The 10,731-nt window shown below is 38.9% G+C and overlaps 1 pseudogene; it reads left to right on the top strand.

Annotated features, from left to right (window-relative positions):
• The window catches only part of LOC116133836, a 3,887-nt pseudogene extending 1,360 nt beyond the window's left edge, over positions 1-2,527 (top strand).
• Positions 2,528-10,731: the final 8,204 nt, after the last annotated feature.

Raw genomic sequence — 10,731 nt, 5'->3', positions numbered from 1 at the left:
TTCATTGCAAGAGTATAAGGATGTCTTTCCCGAGGAAACACCACATAGGTTACCTCCAATCCGAGGGATTGAACATCAAATTGATTTTGTTCTTGGCACGACAATTCCAAACCGACCAGCCTATAGGAGCAATCCCAAGGAGAGAACTGAGAGTCAATGGCAGGTAAGTGAGTTGTTGGAGAAAGGGCACGTGAGGGAGAGCATGAGCCCATGCGTCGTTCTGGTTTTACTTGTACCTAAGAAGGATAGGACGTGTAGAATGTGCGTTGATTGCCAGGCCATCAACAACATAACGGTAAAGTATCGTCATCCTATTCCTCGCTTAGATGATATGTTAGATGAGCTGCATGGTTCTTGTGTATTTTCTAAAATTGATTTAAAGAGTGGTTATCATCAAATTAGAATAAAAGAAGGAGATGAATGGAAAACTGCCTTTAAAACAAAATATGGTTTGTATGAATGGTTAGTTATGCCTTTTGGATTGACTAATGCTTCGAGCACCTTTATGAGACTTATGAAGCATGTTTTATGTGCATTTATAGGCAGATTTGTTGTTGTCTACTTTGATGATATACTCATTTATAGCACAAACGTGGGTGATCATGTAGTACATTTGAAATTTTTTTTAGATGTGCTTAGGAAAGAAAAGTTGTTTGCTAATCTAAAGAAATGTACTTTTTACACCGATAAGCTAATATTTCTAGGATTTGTTATTAGTGCACAAGGTATACAGGTTGATAAAGAGAAGGCACGTGCAATCCAAGAGTGGTCGAGTCCCACAAGTGTAGGTAATGTTCATAGTTTTCATGGACTTGCTAGTTTTTACTGGCAGTTCGTGAAAGACTTTAATAGCATAGTTGCACCACTTACCGAAGTGATCAAGAAGAACGTTGGATTTAGATGGGGAGAAGAACAAGAGAAGGCGTTTCAATTAATCAAAGAGAAGCTAACCAACGCCCCCTTATTGTCTTTACCTAACTTTTCAAAAACGTTTGAGATTGAATGTGATGCTTCAGGTATTGACATAGGCGCAGTTCTTATGCAGGAAGGACGACTAATTGCTTACTTCAGCGAGAAACTAAGCGGGGCAGCCTTAAACTACCCAACTTATGATAAGGAGTTGTATGCATTGGTTCGAGCTTTAGAGACGTGGCAACACTACCTATGGTCTAAGGAATTTTTGATTCACATCGATCTACGTCATCTGGTATAAGCAAGGTAAGGAAAATGTGGTCGCCAATGCACTTTCTGGCAGGTATGCATTACTCTCCACACTTGATGCAAAATTGCTTGGTTTTGAGCACATTAAAAATTTATATGCTGATGACCATGAATTTTGTGAGGAATACCGGGCTTGTGAAAAAACCGCTTGTGGTAAGTTCTTTAGGCTTGATGGATTTCTGTTTCGAGAGAATAAGTTATGCATGCCTAATTGTTCCTTGAGTTAGTTGTTAGTGCAGGAATCTCATGGTGGGGTATTAATGGGACATTTTAGAGTTGCAAAGACTTTAGCTATTCTGCAGGAACACTTCTATTGGCCTCACATGAAAAGAGATGTTGAGAGAATTTGTGGTAGATGTGTCACATGTAGGCAAGCTAAATCCAGAGTGCGGTCCAACGGTTTGTATACTCCTTTACCAATTCCTAGTGAGCCTTGGATTGATATTTCAATGGACTTTGTGTTAGTATTGCCTAAGACTAAACGTGGGAGAGATTCAATTTTTGTGGTTGTGGATAGATTTTCTAAGATGGCACACTTTATTCCATGTCACAAAACGAATGATGCCTCGCATGTTGTTGATTTGTTCTTTAGAGAGATTGTGAGATTACATGGCATGCCTAGAACAATTTTTTCGAATAGAGATGCTAAGTTCTTGAGCTATTTTTGGAAGACTTTGTGGTGTAAGCTATGTACTAAGCTATTGTTTTCTACTAATTGTCATCCACAAACTGATGGTCAAACTGAAGTAGTAAATAAGACTTTGTCTACTTTATTGAGGGCAATCATTAAAAAGAACATCAAAACATGGGAAGATTGTTTACCACATGTTGAATTTGCTTATAACAAATCTGTTCATTCGGCTACTAAATTTTCACCATTTGAAATTGTGTATGGATTTAATCCTTTAACTCCATTGGATTTATCTCCTTTACCTTTGACTGAGCATGTTAATTTAGATGGCAAAAAAAAAAAGTTGACTTTGTCAAGCAGATTCGTGAGAAAGCAAGACTCAACATTAAGCGAAGAACGGAGCAGTATGCAAAACAAGCCAACAAGGGGCGTCACAAGCTGCTTTTTGAACTCGGAGATTGGGTTTGGCTGCATATGAGAAAAGAGAGATTTCTGACACAAAGATGTTCCAAATTGCTTCCAAGAGGAGATGGTTCTTTCCAAGTCCTAGAATGCATCAGTGACAACGTTTACAAGCTAGATTTACCTGGTGAGTATAATGTAAGTGCTACTTTTAATGTTACTGATTTGAGTCCTTTTGATATAGGTGATGATTTGAGGGCAAATCCTTTTTAAGTAGAGGGGAATGATGCAATTCATAGCACAACTTCAAGGGATCTAGTTCAAGTCCCAATTAGGTCGGTTACGAGAGCACGGGCAAGGAAATTTAAAGATGTACTCAACGGACTAATTCAAGAGGCATGGACTTAAGCAAATTCGTGGAGGCCCATTGAGCATGATCCACGTGAGCAACAAAGATTCATCAACATGATTCAAGTTCTAAAAGAATCTGGCCAAGGCTAAGCTTAAATTGGTATGTTTAAGAATACTCCTTTTTTTGGGTCTGATTGTAAGGCTTGCATGTCATTTACTTTCCTTTTACTTGTTTTTTACTTTTATGAGCGTGTATGGCTGATAACACAACCATTTAAAGCTTCCCACTTTCCTTTTCTATTTTCTCTTATGATCAACCAATTAAATGGCTGATTGTTTTTTTTTTTTTTTCTTTTAGGCAAGTAAGAGCTTTTTCTTTACCAGATGCCTAAAATAACTCTTACTTGCCTAAAAGAAAAAAAGACAATCAACCCTTTAATTGGTTGATCACATGCCTAAAATAGAAAAGGTGCTCAACAAAATGCCAATGAGGTGCTCGACAAAATGCCAATGAGAATCGTTTCTAGCTCTAACTCTGGAGGTTTCTAGCTCCCACAAATGAGCAAGAATTGTTTCTTCTCTATTTAATTTCAAAATAGGTCAAGCAGAGAAATCTTCTTCAAGCACGTCTATACCAATACATAACTTGTGTCTTCTTGACACAAAAACAAAAAAAAAAAAATGCAACAATAACAAAAGTAATTTGATCTAGTCTTAATTAGTTGATACTGATCATAATTGTCTAATAAATATAGTGATTAGCATACATAAACGACAATGCCTTTATTATTATAAATCAAAAGAGAAGAACAAGAAGAGATAGTAATCAAGTAAAACAAACTGTATATCTCAGAAAAGCATATGATCCTTGGCCTTTGTACTTAACGCGACAATTACATATTTTTTTGCAAGGAAATTAACACAAAGGTCAGTTGTCCTTTCGCATGTCAACCGATTAATGGATCCATTGAAATTGCATTTAGAATGAAGGTTTCCTCTTTCGTTAATTAGTTTTTATCTATGCATGGTTTCTCATGTACATAGTTTGTAAGAAATTTTGAAAAATTTGTCTCCATTAACAGGATTCCAGAGTTTTTGGACCATCATAACTGGATTTTGGTCCAAATCGTTAATCATGGATGGAAAAAAAAATAATGTAAATTATGAAGCTCAATCCTTACAACAATGGTGGTTGTTAAATATGGAAGCCTGAAACAGCGTCGTTTAAGTAACACTAATACGGCGTCGTTTTAGGCATATTAACTTGGGCGAATTCAGACCACAGGATGCGTTTTAGATTGAACGGCCAGGATCACTCACAGAGTCAAACCATATATAAGCGTATGTTCATTCATTTTTGGGAGAGAGAGAAACATATAGTGGCTAGGGTTCTCTGAGTCAGTTCTTTTCTCTGTGTTAGGGTTGAGATTCTACATTCCAGATTGTGAGTATCAGTCGAGTGATTAGGGGTTTTAATCATTCAGGTGAGAGTGTTGTCCTCTCGGGTTTGGGATATTCAGAGGGTATCTTGTAAGGCTGGTTACTATTGTAAACGGGTAGATCTGGTGAGTGTTGAATCTGTGTAATCTTGACTATTTTCTGGTAATCGAAGTGCAGCGAGCTCATACCGTTCTTGAGCTCAATGTGGATTTAGCTTATCCATAAAAGGATAAGTGAACCACGGTAAATCGTGGCTTGTTTGTGTGTTTGATTTTGTGGTATTTTCTTGTTTCTTGATTTGATTGTCTTGTGTTGATAGATCAATATTTGGTATTAAACTATAACAGTGGTATCAGAGCCATTTTCTTGAACGTGAAGTTCGTGTTCTGAAAAAATTAGGGTTTCTTAAATTAGGGTTTTCTCTGAGAAATTGGGGGTTTTTCTTGTGAGTCTCAAATTAAGTCCTAGAGAGTCAATCTTGATCGAGTGTGAGGGTATATCGGCTGGAAGACCAATGACCGCCTTAAAAACTGCATAGCAGTAATTGGCAACGTCTGGTGTAACAACGCCTCGTACGCCTCAGACTCACCTTCTCTGTCATTGTTTCGGTATAAAAGGTTCTTTTACGAAATTAGGGTTTTGTGAATTTGGGAATTTTTGTTAGAGGAACAGAAATTAGGGTTTCATAAAATTAGGGTTTCAGAAATTGGGGGCTTGTGGATTGTTTACTTCTTTGAGTCTAGAATTGGTACTAGAGAGTCAAAATCTTGATAACGTGTAAGGGTATATCGGCTGGAAAACCAGTGACCGCCTTAAAAACTGCATAGCAGTAATTGGCAACCTCTGGTGTAACAACGCCAAGTACGCCTTAGACTTCCTTTTTTTTTTCTTTGTTTCTTTCTTTGTCAGTACAGGAAAATGAGCACCACCCAAATGGAGATCTCCCAATATGATGGAAAGATCGACTTCGGGAGTTGGAAAAAGAAAATGAAGACTCTTCTCTCACATAACAAAGTTGCAATTGCACTAGAAAAGGATCCCAAGAAATGGTCAGAGGAGAAACTGGAGAAGAAGGAAGAGATTGATGAAGAAGCTTATAACCTGATCGTGATGAATCTTTCTGACAGTGTTCTTCGGAAGGTAGATGGATTCGAAACTCCTCTTGGTTTATGGGGTAAATTAGAATCTCTATATGCTTTACAGTCTGCACCGAATTTGGCTTTCTTAAAGGGAGCCTTATTCTCTTATAAGATGGATAATTTGAAGTCCATAGAGGAAAACTTAGATGAGTTCCTTAAGATGAATTTAATCTTAAAGGGCACAGACCAAGAACTAGGACAAACTAGTCTTGCCATGATATTATTAAATTCCCTAACTGAAGACTACCAAGTAGTCAAGAATGCCCTTCAGTACTCCGGTACTGTACCCAGTGTTGATTTGATAGTTGCGGGTCTTAAGGCTAGAGAATTAGAGCTTAAAACCCTTAAGAGAAATAATAGCACTCTGTTTGTGAAGGGTAGAATAGAACCTGCTCAGTCTAGTAAAGGGTTTCAGTCAAGTCAGGGGGGTAAGAACAAGAAGAAATGGAAGGGGAACAACAAAGCAAAAACAGAAACCAGGAAATGTTACCACTGCAATAAGACAGGTCACCTAAAGAAAAACTGTTTTGATTGGAAGAAAAAACAGAAACTAGGTAACACAGAAAGCAACCTAGCCACCACTAGTAACCAAATGGATGAACCAGAAGTCCTAACAGTGACAATATCTGACACTGCAAAGGAATGGGTGTTAGATTTTGGTTGTACTTTCCATATGAGCCCCAATAGGAGTTGGTTCCAATACTTTGAGGAGTCTGATCATGAGACTGTGTACATGGGGAACAACCAAGCCTGTAGGGTTAAGGGGATTGGCTGCATTACCCTTAGGTTAAATGGAGGAAAACTAATAAGGTTGACCAAAGTCAGATATATACCTGACTTAAAGAGAAACCTCATATCATTAGGCACCCTAGATGAAGCAGGCTGCTGCTATAAGGCTAACAGTGGGTGGTTGAATGTATATAAAAATGAGAATCTGGTGCTGACAGGAGAAAAGAAGAATGGGCTATATGTACTTTGTGGTAGTTTTTATTCTGACTGCAACAGCACAACACTTGGGTCTCAAAAGTTATCAGTAACTGAAAGGTGGCACTTGAGATTAGGCCATATGAGTCAGAAGGGAATGGATGTACTGAACAGGCTAGGACAATTTGGGAAAGACACTGTTACAAGCATAGAATTCTGTGAAAGTTGTGTACTTGGTAAACAGCACAGAAATAGTTTTCCTAAGGGAGTTCACCTAGCAAACAACTGTTTGGATTACCTACATTCTGATTTATGGGGGCCAGAAAAAGTTAAATCTCATGATGGAAACAGCTATTTCCTCTCCATAGTAGATGACTACAGCAGGAAGGTCTGGGTTTTCTTACTTAGGTCAAAAGACCAAGCCCTAGCAAAGTTCAAAGACTGGAAAACCCTTGTTGAAAACCAGTCTGGCAGAAAGGTGAAAGCCCTTAGGACTGACAATGGGCTTGAGTTTTGTAATCTGGAGTTTGATAAGTTCTGCAGTGAACAGGGGATCCTAAGACATAGGACAGTGAGAAATACCCCTCAGCAAAATGGGGTGGCTGAGAGGATGAACAGAACACTGCTAGACAAAGTAAGATGCCTCTTGATCACTTCAAACCTACCAAAAACCTTCTGGGGGGAAGCACTCTCCACAGCTGCTTACTTAGTGAATAGGAGTCCTTCCACAGCATTAAGCCTTATCAGTCTAGAAGAAAGATGGTCAGGGAGAAGACCAGAACTAGGGCACCTAAGAGTGTTTGGCTGTGCTGCATATGCTCACACAGTGGGGGGAAAACTGGAGCCAAGATCAACCAGGTGTGTGTTCCTTGGATACCCTGAGGGCACAAAGGGATACAGGCTGTGGGACAGAGAGTCACCTGGGGTCAAGATCTTAGTAAGCAGAGATGTTGTGTTTAATGAGGGAGTATTCCCATGCAAAGGCACCAACCCTAATGAAGGAACAACCAAAAGCACAGAAGAAGCTGCTAGACAGACCAATACCACACAGATTGAGGTGGAGCACACAACCCATCAAGTACACCCACCTCAAACACAAGGTCAAACTACCTAGTTGCCTGAAACTGAAATTGCACCTGAGGAACCTGACCAAGCTGAAGATGAGGAAGCAGAAGAGTTCTTAGAACCATAACAAAATGACCTGACTAACTACCAATTGGCCAGAGACAGAACCAAGAAAGAGGTAAGACCACCCTCAAGGTACTCATATGCAGAACTAATATATACTGCTCTACTTGCAGGGACAGAAGTGCTTAGGTCTGAACTTGATACATATCAAGAGGCCATGGAATCCAAGGATAGGGACAAATGGAAAACAGCTATGGAGGAGGAAATGCAATCTTTAAAGGTAAATGAAACCTGGACACTGGTTCCAAAACCTAGTAATCAGAAGCTGACCCAATGTAAGTGGTTGTTTAAACTTAAAGAGGGTATTTCCATAGCTGACCCACCTAGGTACAAAGCCAGACTTGTGGCTAAGGGGTTTACTCAAAGGGAGAGGATAGACTTTAATGAAGTCTTCTCCCCTGTGGTAAAATACAAAACAATTAGGTTAATGTTGTCAGTAGTGGCTTATCAAGACCTAGAACTAGAGCAGTTGGATGTCACCACTGCATTCCTTCATGGAACACTAGAAGAAAAAATATATATGAGCCAACCCATGGGGTTTACTAACCCGAAACTCCCTGAACATGTCTGCCTTTTAAAAAGATCCCTGTATGGGTTAAAACAGTCCCCTAGGCAATGGTACAAAAGGTTTGACACCTTTATAATAGGCATAGGATTCAATAGAAGCCAATATGACAGCTGCTTCTATTTTAAAATGGATAATAATCTGCCTATTTACTTGCTTTTATATGTGGATGACATGCTGTTGATCAGTAAGTCAAAAACCTTGATCAGTGAATTGAAACTGAGTTCAGCATGAAAAACCTAGGGAATGCTAAGAAAATTTTGGGCATGGAAATAAACAGGGATAGAAAGAAATGTGAACTCAGACTGCAGCAACAATCTTACTTATTAAAACTAGTCACAAAGTTTGGCATGGCTGGTGCCAAACTGGTCTCAATGCCCCTTACCAGTCAGTCTATTCTTAGTAAGGCTCAATGCCCCAAAACTGAGTCAGAACTGTTGAAAATGGAGTCTGTCCCTTATACAAATGTGGTGGGGTCACTGATGTATGCCATGATTAGTACTAGGCCAGACCTAGCCTTTGCCATTTCCATGTTAAGCAGGTATATGTCCAATCCTGGTATGGAACATTGGACTGCTCTAAAATGGATGTTAAAGTATATAAATAGTACAGTTTGTGTAGGTCTTGAATACTGTAAAAGAAATACTGCACTTGATCTGGTTGGTTTTGTAGATGCTGATTTTGCAGGTGATAAGGATTCCAGAAAATCAACAACTGCATACTACTTCACACTGGATGGAAATTGTATAAGCTTGAAATCACAGTTGCAGCCTATTGTAGCACTGTCTTCAACAAAATCAGAGTACATTGCAGTAACTGATGCAGTTAAAGAAGCCTTATGGTTGAAATGAATTCTAACAGAAGTAAAACTAATTGGTGGAAAGGTTACAATGTACTCAGACAGTCAGAGTGCAATCCACCTAAGCAAGAATCCAGTGTATCACGAAAGAACAAAACACGTGGATGTACGTTATCATTTTGTGAGGAACCAAGTTGCAAATGGAATCATTGAACTGAAGAAGGTACCCACAGAAGAGAACCCATCAGATATGGGCACCAAAATTATCACTCCAGCTAAGTTCAAGCACTGCTTGAACCTGCTGTATATCAAATAATCATGAGTGATAAAGAGCTATGACAGAATGGGACAGGGCCAGCTGCACAAAGAGTCTGTTTCCAGTGCTTCCAAGGTGGAGATTGTTAAATATGGAAGCCTGAAACAACGTCGTTTAAGTAACACTAATACGGCGTCGTTTTAGGCATATTAACTTGGACGAATTCAGACCACATGATGCGTTTCAGATTGAACGGCCAGGATCACTCACAGAGTCAAACCATATATAAGCGTATGTTCATTCAATTTTGGGAGAGAGAGAAACATACAGTGGCTAGGGTTCTCTGAGTCTGTTCTTTTCTCTGTGTTAGGGTTGAGATTCTATATTCCAGATTGTGAGTTAAATCAATCGAGTGATTAGGGGTTTTAATCATTCAGGTGAGAGTGTGGTTCTCTCGGGTTTGGGATATTCAAAGGGTATCTTGTAAGGCTGGTTGCTATTGTAAACGGGTAGATCTGGTGAGTGTTGAATCTGTGTAATCTTGACTGTTTTCTGGTAATCGAATTTCAGCGAGCTCATACCGTTCTTGAGCTCAACGTGGATGTAGCTTATCCATAAAAGGATAAGTGAACCACGGTAAATCGTGGCTTGTTTGTGTGTTTGATTTTGTGGTATTTTCTTGTTTCTTGGTTTGATTGTTTTGTGTTGATAGATCAGTATTTGGTATTAAACTATAACAACCGAGTTATCAAGGAACCACCACTGCAGTTAACTCCCTTCCACAAACAAGGGTTCGGCTGCTTTGTAACATCCCATCCTGTGGCTGAACTGTTGAAAAGCTGAGAAAGTTTTATCATGGTGGCGGTTTGGTCTGGAGAGCGTTGAGAGAAGGCCAAAGGGTATAGTAAAAACAAGAAAGAAAGGAGTAAATAGGAGGAACAGCCATGAAGAGGGGGGTTCATTTGAGCTTGGGGGTGTAAATGATAATGTGAAGAAGTTGGTTAAGTTTTGAGGCGGGCTGGGGAAGAAGAGACAGAGGAAGGAAATGGGTGATGGTTGGAATTTGCGAGGGAGGGAAGTTTTATAAGAAAATGTCTGGGCGTGTTGTCGGGAGTGGAGTTGACTGATGACTTTGATTAGTTTTCATGGGGTTTTTCTCATTTACCCCCCTGATAATCGTTCAATTTCATCAACTATCTTAACTTTGAGAATGTATTACAATAAACCTTTCATCGTAGGGATTCTGATAATTAACTAAGTTAATTCTATGTTTTTTCTCTTCTTCATTTTTAGACTTTTAACGAGTACTGTTATAAATAGTTAATCTCTAGTGCGAATGTCTTGAAAATTTTAATGTGTGAACCGAAGATGAATATCAAGTCACTAACTTCACAGAACCGAAAATAAAAAATTGATCCCTGACTTGTGGTCGACACATGAGAAATTTCGACATTATAAATAACTCTTTATTGTAATAACCAACTTTCATTGCTTTTGTTTAACTAATGTAAGGGGTTTTGATAATTTTATAAGAGTATTTTTTTTTTTAATATTATTATTAAATGGGTTAATTAAGAACCATCCAACCAATTCTTGCTAAAATTCAACAACTCGAGCACACCAGTCCTTCCACAATTTCGGATGAATTCATGGATTATTGAGCTCAACTGGTTTTCGGAAACATCTAGCCATTGCAGAGAACTAATATTACAAACAACAGACAAAAACTCAGAGTCAGAGAGACCAAACCCAGATAAAGAAAGCTGAGTTATTAAGGAACCACCACTGCATTTAACTCCCTTCCACAAACAAGGG

This window comes from Pistacia vera, unplaced genomic scaffold, assembly GCF_008641045.1.
Source record: "Pistacia vera cultivar Batoury unplaced genomic scaffold, PisVer_v2 Contig276, whole genome shotgun sequence".
Taxonomy (NCBI): Eukaryota; Viridiplantae; Streptophyta; class Magnoliopsida; order Sapindales; family Anacardiaceae; genus Pistacia; species Pistacia vera.
The sequence above is the reverse complement of the archived record's forward strand: the minus strand, read 5'-3'. Positions and strand labels throughout refer to the sequence as shown.